The sequence below is a fragment of the Pezoporus flaviventris genome, unplaced genomic scaffold (assembly GCF_033815535.1).
Source record: "Pezoporus flaviventris isolate CSIRO_AGI_PZ_B2104156 unplaced genomic scaffold, CSIRO_AGI_Pfla_v1 ptg000105l, whole genome shotgun sequence".
Taxonomy (NCBI): Eukaryota; Metazoa; Chordata; class Aves; order Psittaciformes; family Psittacidae; genus Pezoporus; species Pezoporus flaviventris.
In genome coordinates this window covers 736,632-748,731 of record NW_026892653.1, presented here as the reverse complement: position 1 = coordinate 748,731, position 12,100 = coordinate 736,632, and the positions used below count along the sequence as shown (strand labels likewise).

The 12,100-nt window shown below is 50.4% G+C and overlaps 1 long non-coding RNA gene across 1 annotated transcript in view; it reads left to right on the top strand.

The window, feature by feature from the left end:
* LOC133281634 (uncharacterized) overlaps positions 1–11,628 on the top strand; it is a 115,680-nt gene extending 104,052 nt beyond the window's left edge. The window contains exon 3 of the long non-coding RNA XR_009747562.1: positions 11,517–11,628. This is a non-coding gene — a long non-coding RNA (uncharacterized LOC133281634). The remainder of the gene's footprint in view (positions 1–11,516) is intronic.
* The last annotated feature ends 472 nt before the right edge of the window (positions 11,629–12,100 follow it).

Here is a 12,100-nt window from a genome sequence, read left to right as displayed (position 1 = left end):
TTTCAGTCTGAACCCGTCACCCCTTGTCCTGCCACTACAGTCCCTGATGAAGAGTCCCTCCGTGGCATCTCTGCAAGCTTCCTTCAGATACTGGAAGGCTGCTCTGAGGTCTCCACGCAGCCTCCTCTTCTCCAGGCTGAACAGCCCCAACTTTCTCAGCCTGTCTTCACATGGAAGGCGCTCCATCCCCTGATCATCCTCATGGCCTCCTCTAGGCTTGCTCCAACAGCTCCATGTCCTTATGTTGAGGACACCAGAGCTGCACACAGCGCTGCAAAAGGGATCTCACAGATAGGAATAGAGGGGCAGGATCATAGAACCATAGAATAGCTAGGGTTGGAAAAGACCTTAAGATCATCCAGTTCCAACCCCACTGCCATGTGTCAGAGTCTCAGCCTTTGGGGCTGGGCTCTGGGGCTGCTCTAGGCTGACCCAGGCTGGGTACCATGATGGTGAAAGATATGAGCACGTTGGGCTTATGCAGAGGTATGGACATTGTGAGACGTGTTTGGGGATAGATGTCCAAAAGTGGGGTCTGGTGCGATGTGGGGCTGCAGGGCTCTAGCGTCAACCTTCAGCTTCTTCAAGAGTTTTGTGTGGCTGAAATAACCTCATCTTCATTCGTTTGGTATGACTTAGATTTCTTCTCCGTGGTTTTGAAACTTGTTGGGAGCTTTGGCCAAAGTCATGCTCCAGATGGCTTTCCATGTGTTTCAGCTAGGCTTGGGTCTTCATGCTAGCAGAAATGAGGCATTTCTGGCCAAAGATGCCGTACTCCCACCATGACCCTTTCCTCTTCCCACTATGAAGGTGAGAGACCATTCTTCTCTTCTCTGAAGATATCTTCTTTCTTTCCCCAACCCCCATGCTGCGTTAATTTACATATTAATATATATTAATTTATGCACATATATAATGTATATGTATTTCTGCATCTCCCAGCTTAGTGAAGCATCTCAAGGGGAATCTGTGGCCATAGGTGCACACCACACAACACCGTCACCCTTCCACCCTCCATAGGAGATGGGTGGCCTTGGGAAGGTGTGCTGGTGCTGTGGGTGATGGTTAGGGACAGGTTAGTGCCTGCCCTGCGGCGGGGCTGGAGTCAGAGGTGTGAGGTTATTGGAAGGTGCTTGTTTGTGTTGAGCATGAATACGGAATTGTTCTCCCCATGCCGGTCGTTATTATGCAAAGCCAAGTCCTAAAAAAATATTGAATTTCCTCTCCCATAATTTTAAGGAAAAACACTTATCCGGCATTAAGCAGTGATTGTGAGGTGTCCTTTCATCCCAACACACAGGGGAGCTGCCGGCACACCTCGGGGTGAGACTTCAGCCCTCTGTGTCAAGCAGGGATTGGACCCAGCACTGGGAGCAGTGGCTGCAGACCAGGACACCAACCTTGTCTTCTTCCTTGCCTTTTATTATTTCTTTTTAATGCACATGCAGTTTGAAACTCTGTGAAAAGCTGCTTTTTACTCATGTAGTTGAGCAAAATTCAGGCTGAGCTGCTGTGTCTACAGTAAGACTTAAAGAGGGTCTGTGCTTCTTGGTGTGAAAGGGAGCCACAAGAGGGACTCTTCATCAGGGACTGCAGTGATAGGGCAAGGGGTGATGGGTTTAAACTCAAACAGGGGAAGTTTAGATTGGATATAAGGAGGAAGTTCTTTACTGTGAGGGTGGTGAGGCACTGGAATGGGTTACCCAATGAAGTGAATGCTCCACTGCTGGTGGTGTTCAAGGCCAGGTTGAACAGAGCCTTGGGCGACATGGTTTAGTGTGAGGTGTCCCTGCCCATGGCAGGGGGGTTGGAACTCAATGATCTGAAGATCCTTCCAACCCAAACCATTCTGTGGAAGGAGGTGCAGGAGAAAAGACTGAATGGCATTAACAGAAATTTGGGAAAACATATGGCTGCAATGACATTTGAGGATGGAACGGGACTGGATGCGATGCGCCAATGCCAGGATGTCCTCACATCCCCAGTGCCTCGCTGCTGCCATCTCTGCACCAGTGGCAGTGCTCGAGCAGGCTCGTGTCCAACCAGACACACCAGGACTGGAGAATGTCTGGGTCAAAGAGAGGTATAATAAGGAGGTGCTGTTCCCTCCTTTGTTGTTCTTATTCCATTCAAAATGAAATAGAAAAGGATTAAACTCCAGCCGGCATTGTGGCTGGAAGGAGGAACGGACTCAGCAGTTCCCCTGCCTCTGTAGGTAACACCCAGAGGTTTCATTTTGAAACGATCAAACTGGAAAATCCAAGGCTAACTCAGTCAATTGCAAGTGGAAAATGAAAATTACTCAGTCCTGCTGCAGTATCGAGCACAGCCCATGAAAAGGGCAAGAAAAACCAGAAGGAGCAGATGCGGTGACACCCTCTGGGCACGTCCTACCTCTGGCACAGGATCCTGCATCCCGGCAGCCACTCATGGTGTGCACAAGGGCTGACGCAGGTGACATGGGGAAGGGAGTAGAGAGCCTGAGTCTGGCTGAGCTCTGTCCTGGCTGGATGCTCTGTGGAATCTGTTCAACCCAAAAGGTGCAGGAAAGGCTTTAGCAAAGTGCAGCCTTCTCTAAGGTGCCTGTTTTGGCATAATCACAATCTTTCTGCATCTAAATAGCCAGAAAATCGAGCCCTGGAGTTTCACATCTGCAAGGTCAAAACAGGGCCGGAGCTCTGGACGAGCAGCACGTTTACACAGAGAAGGGGGCAGCCAGGAACGGGAGGACACACTGGCTGCCTCGGCTGCTCCCCAGGCACCGTGCTGGCACTTCCTTCCCGGATTGCATCGGACGGGGAACATCACGCTTCGAGCAGGCATTGCACGTCTTTCCAAATCAAATAGGAGCCTGCCCGTGGCTAGGCACTGGGGGGAACAGGGGGCAGCCCTGGAGCAGTGGGCAAAGCAGGGCCTCAGGAGTCATGCCAGCCCGATGCCACGCCACAGCAGTACCCCCTGGGTCAGCCAGTGCCACCAGGTCCTGAGGTCAGCGCTTCATTCCTGCCCATTGCCAGGCTCTGCTCCGTTTCTCGCCCCTGGGCACGAGGTTGCAGGTTTTGGCTCAGCAGCAGAGGAGGCAAGGAGAGCTTTGGTTGTTTTCGTTAGAGTTAAAAGGGAAGCTTTAGAGCAGACGTTCCTACGCATCCTGAGCCCAGTCCACACGTCGCAGCCGTGCCAGCACAGCCAAGAGCAAAATCCTCACGTTGGCTGATCAGCTCTTGGCTGTGGAAAGCTGGTGTCAACCCAGCATCAAGCTGCAGCCGGTGGCTCTTGTGCTGCCCTAAAGGCATCTCCCCCAAGCCCAGTTGAAGGCGCCAGGGCAGCTCTGGGTGCAAATACGCTGCTGTTAGCAGGAATATAAGGAATAAAGGTCTAAGTTTGACTTTGTGTTGCTCCTCTAAGGCAAAGAGCAAAGCGCGCTGTGAGCCATGACCCCATGTAATGCTCTTGAGCTGAGCTTGTGCCACTTCAAGCTGATCTAACCTTGGGGTTCCCTATCCCTTTGCTTCTCTGGGGGATCACCCATTGGGTGTACAAAACTGTTGTTCTGATCCTAGGATTGTCCTTGGTTAGTGCCAGCAGTCAACACCAAATGGCTGGGGACTTGGAAGAAGCAGCAGGAATATGCTCCTGTTTAGTCTGGCTCTTGCTTTTGGAAGCAACACTTCCCTATAGCTTCTTCATAAGATGCTTCCATGCACTGGGCTGAGCTTATGCTTTTGGCCGTCAGAAACAAAGACGGTTCGTGTACCCCAACCCTACACCCAGGCAGGGTGATACTGGCCCCATCCCACATTCAGGGGGAATTTCAATGGGTATTATTGGCCAGCAAAGGTATCCTGGACCCAGCAGTCAACAAACCGCTGCTTTTTTGCAGTGCAAATGTGCCTCTTTGCAGGGAAAAACAGAGGATGAGAAGCCCGGCGGGGGACGGCGCGTGCCTCCTGTCCACATCTGGCCCCCTGGAAGCAATAACGCGCCACTGAGATGAGCGTCTCGTTCGCAGGAGCTGCAGATGTTTAGCAGGGAGAAACGTCTGAGATGCTTTGAGATAGGAGCCAGAAACAGATGTGGTGAGGGCACGGGGAGGGTGCCAAGTGGTGCTGTCATGGGGCAACAACCCTGTTGTGTTCCTCGTGAGCCTCCTTTGCCGTTCAAAACAAAGCGTGGGCTTGCACAAAGCCCCCTGAAAGCCATGCCAGGGAGAGGGCTTGGCCTGATGGCCACAGTATGCAGGGAAGCACAGGAGAGGCTCTATGGCTTACCACACAGCGTGGCAGGACTCTGGCCATCAGACCCAGCTTCTTGCTGGCCATAAATCCACTCTCCTTTCCTCTCCCTGCCTCAGTTTCTCCATTCCCACCCTGCTTTGCTAACACCTGATCACCTGCCACAGCCATGGAGCAAGAAAGAAAAGATTTAAGCAACAAAAATGGATGATCTCTGCACATCTTGCACAAGCTGGGGCTTCAGGGGCAGGATGAAGGCTCAGTCTGGAATTCCTCAGTGTTCCTGCAATCACTGCATCACCACTGCCTGCCATTACACTGACCATGCTCAGGACCTGCAGCGAGCATGGCAGTGGCAGGGGGGACAGATGAAGCAAAATGGCAGCACAAACACAGTCCATTAACCAGAAGTCATTTATCCATAGCTGGCCCATGGGTTCTGGGTTAGGTACAGGCACAGCATCCCTTTTCCATCCTGCAGCCAAACACATATGCCTCAGCTTCCCCCGTCTGCAAAGTGGGTACATACCCACGATGGCCAGCATGTCCCCAGATATGCTGCTCAAACCAGGGCTGACAGTGACCTATTTACCTACGGCAGAACTTTCTGCTCCACTTATTTGACCCGGCACCTTTCTGTTTGCTTAAAGCCGGGAGCTTTTCCTCTCTGCCAAGCCGGGCTCACGCACAGGTATGTTTGCTCTAGAGACAGACCGCTGCTCTGTGCATCTGCACCTCGGAGGAATTTGGACTCTTTCACTCTGATACCATTGCAAAACTCACCCTGAAAAGCTTCCATGTTTTTCTTTGACCCCTTCTCCCCATCCCTCTCAAGCTGCATCTCAGGGACAGGCAGCGCCGGGGAGTAGAAAGGTGACATTGTTCTGCCCTGGAAGGCCGTCAGCATCCCAGCTCCCCGGCTCTGTAGCTGCCTCAGTCATGCATGTTTGCATATGTTAAAAATATTTAGTCCACTGCTAAAAAAAATATTATGCCCGAGATCTGGGGCCAGCTAAATATAATGCCATCTATGTGTCCGTGGTGCTGCGTGCCGGAGGCACAGAGGGGTACTATTTGCCTTCGGAACGGTCCTCGGCTGTGAGCAGGGATGCTGGGAGCAATCCTGATACTGATGTCTGCCAGGAATGCTTTTTCTTCCCCCTTGGAGAAGGATTTAGGGCAAGGAAAGCTGGTTGCTGAGGTGGGGGCTGTTGTGGTGCAGTGTGCTGCTTGTGCTGAGCATAAGCTGGAGGTACCCATTGCTGCCTGGGCTTGGGAGAAGCTTCCAGATAAGCTTCATATAAATAAGTTCAAGCCAGCTGAGAGTGTGGGAGGGAAAACATTTCCCCGTAGTAATCTCCCCTGATGAGGGGCAGGAGAAAAGAGTTTGTTCTGGCCGCAGGAGGAAGACAACGGGGAGCGAGGCCGCAGGATTTTTGTGCAGGAGCATTAAGGAATCATTTCCTCTGCTTTTTTTCCTTATATATTTATTTTTGGAGTGGGAATAGGAGTTGCGAGAGGGCGGGGAGGTGAAATGATCGTGGGCAGAGTGTGTGAAGGAATCCTTATACCCCATTCTTTTTCTTTCGGGGGCTTCTTTTCCTTTCCTCTGGAAGTGTTTTGAGAGGCAGGGAAGCAAGTGGCTCCATACACTGTGGCCATTCATGGCTCAGCTGGGGGCGTGCGGGGCGCGTGGCTGGGTGGGAGGAGAATCATTTGTTCACAATGTAGAGCAGTGTAAAATGGGCTGGTTGTCTGAGCGTGGATGTAGCATAATGTATAGAAGTGCAAGCATCAATAAGTCTATTTATTAGCAGGGCCTTTTGCTGAGCAGGGCTGTGAATGAACTATACAGCTCATACAAAAATGTAAATGTTAGTGATCCCTTAGAGACATAATTACAGGAAAAAATAAGGACAGCTTTTCAGCGTTTGGGAAGTTGGCCTCTTTCGTCTCCTTTCTCACTGCTGATGCACATTATTTTCCCCTCCTTGGGGTGTCTGCATCCAGCACGGCACGTCCCCCCACTCTGCAGCTCCTCTATTGTTCTCCCTGCCCATTAATTAAAGGAAAGTTGTGTCTCCATGTCCCATGAAACATGTTCACCGCCTGCTTTGGTGTGCAGAGCTCTTGAATTCCTCAAGCCTGGGTGCCACTGGCTCCTCTGGACCACAGTGAAAGGTTTCATTCATCCCTTCTCTGCTGCCTTCTAGAGTTACCACACCCTGGGCCTCTGCTCCACAGCTCCTCTCTGTTTTCCTTTCATTAGCAGGATTCCCAGATTGAATGGCTGCGAAGGGCTGGGAAGAGATGCTACAACCCCATTAGCATAAGGACTGTGCAAATACCTGCCCCGTGCGTGCTCCTGCCGTTTGCCATGAGGTCTGTGGACCGAGAAAGCCAAAATCTTAGGGGTTTTTCTTCCTAAAGCACTACTATAAAAGCCAATCCAAGTGCTGCTCCAAATGCCCAGTTCTTCAGTTTCCCCAAGCAGAGCCTGTTTGCACCCACTGCAGCAATGAGCTTTCAGCACACTGGAAGGGGAACTACAAGCAGGACAGGCATTGCTCACCCTGGGAATCCCTCGGAAGATGCTTTGGGATCTTCTGGTGCTTATTTGGCTGCATCCAAGCCATGGCAGGGTGCACATAAGGACTTCACCATAGTATATACATGTCTGGAGTACCATAGCCGAAGCCACATGGGCTTGGCTGTCCTTGCACGAGCCTTGCCCTTCATCCCCATGTGAGTGGGCGATGGGTCAGGGATGTTGACCAAAGGCTTAGAAGCTGGTCCAAACCTTTTATAAAAGGCAGATGGGCAGAAAAACCCATCACATGCATGGGATGGACAGGAGCAGGTCAGCTTGTCTCCGCAGGCAGAAAGCGGTTTCAGCTGATGTCAGCTTTTCTTTGGGGAGCTGAGCTGTTCAGCAAAGGCTTCACCAGGGCAAGATTAGAGGAGAGTGAGAAAATGAGTTTTCTAGGAAATCTGTGCTGGGACACAGAGGGTCGCAGAAGGGTTACGATGAGGGAATTTGCCTATTTGCCTTGGGAAGGAAGAGCCGGCCCCTCTGGCACCCTCCAGATGAGATCAGCCCATGGCCCTGGCCTGGCTTTTTTGCTGAGCTGCTGCTTTTATGCATGAGCTAGTGAAGCAAATTAACTTCCAATGAGTTTTTCAATAGGAAAGACATGGGCTTTTCAACAGAAACTATAGCAAAATGTTAGCTTTGCATTGACCGTCCATTGCCCGCCCACTGCCCGCCCACAGTGATGTTGAATCTTGTTTGGGTTTTGGCCCTTTGCAATTATTCTGTTAGTACTGGGAACTCATTTGAAATTAATTTAATTAATTAAGTAATTATTTAATTTTCACTGGTTTAGTTGCCAGTTTTGGAGCTTCACAAGTGGCTCCGAGCCATGGTGTTTGATGGAAGGCCCTTGAGGCCAGCCACACTCTTTGGAGATGACATCCCCATGTCTCACAGTGCTGCTGCCACTGCATCACTCTTTGCCTTCATCTAACACTGATGGTTGTCCTCTGTCTGTTGAAGGGTTCACATTTGAGGGGCTGTGGTGGTGACCCTTCCTGTTGAGCAGATCGTGTGCTTTGCTGCTATCTGACTGGATTGCCAAAACCAGCCTCATGAGTCCTCACAGCCAGGACTGTGGCATGGTTGCACATGGGCACTCCCAATGGGCTTGGCGTAGACACAATCTCCCTTACCTTGGTCTCTGATTTCTTGCCTGTAGTCACTTGGATTGTTGTTTTGAGGAGCCTGAAGTAAAAAGCGAGCAGACAGCAAAGATAAGTGATGCTGCCTGCAAAGTTCTCAGCCAGGAATCAGTTTCTGGCTTGTCTCTGAGGCTGGGTCCTCAGCATCTTCCTTGGGACCATTCCATGCAAATGCTTGTCAAGCCAGTGTGCTCCAAAGCTGTGCTGATCAGAGTTGTGGATTCAGAGGAGGATGAGGATCAGACATCCTTGATGGGTCCTACGGACAGACCAAAAGTCTGTTTTCACCCCACCACTTCTGCAAACAGGGAGTAGGTGCTTGCAAGGAGGCTGGTATGTTAAGGAGCATCCTGATGGAGCAGAGGAGCTGCGAAGCTGGATTCCAACCCAGCTCATTGTAGTAGGTCTTGGCAGTGGTCCTCCAAATTGCCTGGCCTGCAACAGTGAGATGGTGAAAGCCTTTGGCTAAAATGGAACAAAGAAGGAAAGAAATCTGCTGTATGAACTAACATATATAATTAATATATATTTATAACCTGTTGCCACTAAAAATAAGCATGCAGCCGGTTGTACTTGGTTGAAAACATCTTTTTTTTTTGTGTATAAGAATGGTTTCAAGCACTCCTGCTTTCCAGCAAACTTCCTTGTGAGTCAGATATCACCAAAGAAATTCAGTATGGGGCACTTTACTCGTGATGTCTCATGCATCAAATGCTGATGCGGTTGTCATCACCTGGGAGAAAAAATACTGTTTCTGGATCTAAAGGGGAATTCTGAGGCCTCCAAATGATGGGCTGGGACTATCTTTAATGTAGTCATGTATGTACTTTAAGCAACAGTTATTAGTGAGATGCTTCATGCGCAGAGATGCACCTGGGTTTGATTTATGCTACATAAGAAGCGTCTTGGCCAAGACAAGTAGCACAGAACTGGGGAAGGGGGAACAAAACAAAGTTGCTCTTCTATTGTGCATAGTAAGATGTTTGCTTTGTGACAATTATATAAGTGGTTTCATGTTAGTGAGCTCGAAACAGACCTATGAATACAGCATGTATTTTCAAACTCATTGTTTTGCCCTTTGAATGAGTCTTCTGAAGAAGTCCTTGACTGGGAGCCAGAGCCAGCTCGCTGTTAGACTGGGTTCAGCCTGTAGTAGCTCCCTTGGCATTGAGGAATTTCCTCTGGACTTACCTCGTTAGCTAAAATGAGCCTTTTTTCCTCCTCCCGGATGTGTGTGCTCCACTGGGACTGTATAATGTTCTGTGGGGGTATTCGGATGCTAACGCTTGGCACGCTGGTACCCTTCTTGCTGGAATACAACATGCTATGGATGTGTGGAAGTGACCAGCTGCTCAGTGGATGGTCTGGGGTGTTTTTCCCAAGGAAAGATTGGCTGCAGGAAGCCACATGTATGTTCGCCTTTATTGGCTCTCTTGTGAGACCCTTCCCGGAGTACTGCATGCAGTTCTAAGACATGGAGCTGTCGGAGAGGGTCCAGAGGAGGCCACGGAGATACTGCAAGGGCTGGAGCAGCTCTGCTCTGGAGCCAGGCTGAGAGAGCTGGGCTGGGTCAGCCTCAGAATCTGAGAAGGCTCCTGAAGGGGAGACCTGAGAGCAGCTCCAGTGCCTAAAGGGGCTGCAGGAAAGCTGGAGAGGGGCCTGGGACAAGGGATGTAGGGACAGGCCAAGGGGAATGGCTTGAACCTGCCAGAGGGGAGACTGAGATGAGCTCTTAGGCAGAAGCTCTTCCTTGTGAGGGTGCTGAGGCGCTGGCACAGGGTGCCCAGAGAAGCTGTGGCTGCCCCATCCCTGGCAGTGTTCAAGGCCAGGTTGGACACAGGGGCTTGGAGCAAGCTGCTCTAGTGGAAGGGGTCCCTGCCCGTGGCAGGGGTTGGAACTGCAGGAGCTTTTTAAGGTTCCTCCCTCCACCACTCAAATCATTCTGTGATCCAGAGAAAAGTACAAGAGTCACCCATAACACTGGAAACCAGACCTCTTATAAACTTCTCCTTTGATCCTAAACCTTGCAGTAAGCCTGAATTTATTATTTAGCTCAAAAGCAAAAGCAGAGGTCCTGCTAAAGCCTTAGCAGCGCGGGGAGAGTGGTGGGGAGAGCCAGGATGCTGGGTGCAAGGAGGGATCACTGAGCAGCACAACAGTCTGGCCTGGTTCACCGATGGTGGCCTGGGTTGGAGGGCTTTTAATCCAGACTTGTATGTATTATAGTTATATATTGTATTTCCATAGGGCATTGGATGTCATGAGAGCAAAAGCATGAGTGGGAGGTGGTCCATGCCATGTGAAACAGTGGCACATGGCATAGCTGCATCCCCGTGGTGCCAGGAAATGTTTGCTTGCTTCTGGGGCTGGAAAAAAAAGGAGAGAGAAAAAGATGCTAAATTTGAGTAATTCAAAATGGCATGGGCTTTCTTGGAAACAGTGTCAGAAGCTGGGGTAGCCCCACTATTGCAGTCGGCAAAAGCCAGATTGACTTTCCAAAGGGAGTTTGCAGTCATTGCTGTAAATAAGCACGTGCTCTGGAAGAGCACGGGGCTGCTCCGTTCAGAGCTGCTTGGATGATCTCCAGTCCAGGGGGTTTATTGCAATTCCACTTGATTGCTGAGATTAGATGACAACTTACTCTCTGTGCTCACGTTGCTCCAGGAATAATCACGGCAACGTGAAAGATGTCAGTCGGTCTCATGCTACAGAAAGTGGGATTGACCTCGGAGCAGGGCTTCAAGTATTACACCCGCTGCTGTCAGAGCAGAGCAAAGCAGATAATCCTCTCTGCCTTTTATCCTTACAAATTGGGAGAATGATGCTTGCGTTTCATTCCTCTCTGAGGATACATGAGCAGACCTGATCGCAGGTCTGGGGGAAAAAGAGGCCAAATTCTCCTTCCATCAGCAGTGCTGCAGGCACCAGTTTGCCAGGGCAGGGCCTGATCCTGCTTAGCTGCAAATCAGCCCTGGCTGCCTTGAAGGCAATGAGGTGGCTCTGGATTTACTCTGGTGTAACTGGGAGCAGGCTGGTGGTGCGGAGGATGTGTGCCTTTGATATCGTAACCTAAAACTGGCAGCTTTCCCTGCTCTGGCAGGAGTTGAGAAACATTGCCATATGAGCTGGTTTTCCAGAGAGGCCTGAAAATGCAATCCATTATCTGATATTTTGTAGGAGCTTTTTTAATTAAGGCTTTGGCTAAAGAGCTGATTAAAGAGGTGTGTGGTGGTTTTGTCCTTAGGGACTTGGCACATCCCCACGTCTGTCACCCTTCTGCAACTACAAAACTCATTTTTCCCCTCGTGTCATATTTGGAACGAGGCCTTTTTATTATTCTTTAGCCCTTTCTATCCCCCATTTATTTCTTACCCCCCTCTCCCCCTCCCAGCGGTGCAGATAAATCATTATAGTCTCCGCTCAGCTTGTCTCCTTCTCCCGTAACCCAACTTCTGTGTGCTACTGGCTGGTGCTGAGCAGAGGGGGCGTGAGCAGCGCAGCTCCGTGCCTGTGGTCAGTAATGAAGACTTCTCTTTTTATACACAGATTACGGAGGAACTGCACGGGGCCAGACGGCAGCTCTTAATTCCCCGGCTTTTGAATTTCTCAGCCCTCGAGGAGGAGAATGCAGCCTTCCCCTCCAGCTCGCTTATGATGAGGTGGGTAAACACCCTTTTGTCATTTAAGGCTCTCTTCCTGATGTCATCTAAATAGGATTTTTTGTTGGGTTGAAGGATTCGGGGTAGAGAGGGAAGGGGAAGGAGAATGTGCTGTTTGCCACATGTCAGTGTTGGGGGTTTGATACCTCCAGTGATTTCCTAGGGTTTGGTGGCCTCAGCAATCCGCCTCGCTGACGGCTCCTGCGTTTTCGCTCTGCAAAGTCCCTTTAACAGAACTTTTCTCCCCCCTTTCCCCTTTCTCGCTCATTCAATGACTCAACGTGGTTTGTCAGAGTTAAAAAGAAAATGATGCTCTTTCGCTGCAAAGTATTTGGGCTATTTGTGTCAGACCAGGACTTTAAAAGAGAAATCACTGCCACCCTTTTTCCCCCTCCCAGGGTAAAGCTGCCCCCGGGGTCGCAGTGGTGTTGCAGGGAGCTGCTCCCTGTGAAACCCACTCCCCGTACCCCC